The sequence below is a fragment of the Panicum virgatum genome, chromosome 1N, assembly GCF_016808335.1.
Source record: "Panicum virgatum strain AP13 chromosome 1N, P.virgatum_v5, whole genome shotgun sequence".
In the NCBI taxonomy this organism is placed as follows: Eukaryota; Viridiplantae; Streptophyta; class Magnoliopsida; order Poales; family Poaceae; genus Panicum; species Panicum virgatum.
In genome coordinates, this window is record NC_053145.1 from 6,439,274 (window position 1) to 6,440,929 (window position 1,656).

The window sequence follows — 1,656 nt, forward strand, 5'->3', positions numbered from 1 at the left end:
TGTGGCATTAGGAGCTCAGGATATGTTGAATACTTGAATGGCAGGATTATTACCAATCACAATATATCTTTATGGTGTATAATCAATTATCAATGAAATCATAGTTGTTAAAGCTGGATTATTTATCAAACTATTAACTGTCTAACTTGCTAGTTCATTGCTTGAACAAATCTGTCACAACAAGAGTAGCCGCACTTAAATCATTTTTTAAAAAGGTAATACTTAGCTGCTGGATGCCACTCGGCTTTTGTAATTTTTTGCTTAATAGTTAACTGGATGGGATGGCTGACTATAGCTGGCAGTCATAACCATTGGAGGAGGAACTGGTGTAGTAGCAGTAACCATGAGCACCATCTTCTCTGTTCTGTGCTTCTCGATCTCTCCCTGGAAAAGGCGACATGGCTAGGGCTTTTTATTTGACTTCACTTTACCAAAACCACCCAGGTGGTCGTGCACCTTGTTCAACAGCCTCGAATTGAACTGTTAAATTAAAATTTTAGTTGTGGATTAATTCTGGTTTAGGGCACCCTAGATCTGGTGTTAAGTTTGGACATGGTTTGCTTTTAGAAAATATGATAGAAACATTTGTTGTTTGCCATGTGGAAGTCTCTATCTTTTTTGCTAGAACTATAGATGTCAGGCGAAAATTTTGGTTTCACATATTGTAGTCACATTGTGTGGTTATTCTTAGCCTAATGAGAGTCTGAGCAGCAGCAGAATTTAGCTACTAGCTTATGCAATATTCGCATTCTAAGTGACTTAACCTTAATACCTTAGCTTTATCTCGTAAGTCATACTTGATCTGCCTTTTCTAGCATACTGGCAAAGATGAAGATGAACCAGCATGGGCGCCTCTGCGTGACACATACATGCTTGGTTCTAAATTGAAGGACTGGGATAAAATGAAGGTAATTTCTCCTGATTTATATTTTCTGTTGGCATTGGTGCAGCCAGCACTGGTTATTCAACTATGTGCAATTAATTTGCCTCTCTTTCTATTTTTTTAATCTGATCAGCTTTTTTATGCTATTTGAGTAGGATTCTGCTGCGGAGAATGAGGAAACAAAGATTCCTTTAAGCGAATCATCTGACGAGGAGTAGGGGCGGCGCATAATCTGGTTTAGTGGAATCAGCGCTTATCCCATGCTGGATAATGTTATCCTCCCGTTGCTTGTAAAGCGAGTTGAGACGGGTTCTGGACATTCAAAGAGCACTTGTATTCAAATTATGAATGAAATCACACTCCCATTCATTTGGGGAATTTTTGCTGCATTGCATTTGTTCTAAATATGGGCTGCAAATCTGTAAAAAAAAAAACATAACTCACACTTGTAAATCACAAAAACTACAACATGAAGCAATCAGGATTCGGGAGCCTGTTCACTAGGGCCTACTGTTCACACTTGTAGTATACTGCAAACTACTAGATAGTTATTCATGCTCTGTGCTCCTGTTCGCTGATGAGAGTTTTACTGATCTGAAATGTTCACAATATATGATGCTAGATACTCGGTATAACTCGTCACTTACCTGAATTTCACATGAGATATGCGGATATGCCTCTATCAGATGAATCAGGAGGTCATAAATTCATAAAACAAGCCTTCAGAAAACCTACTGCAATCAGATTAGAAATATATGATGATACCACAACAC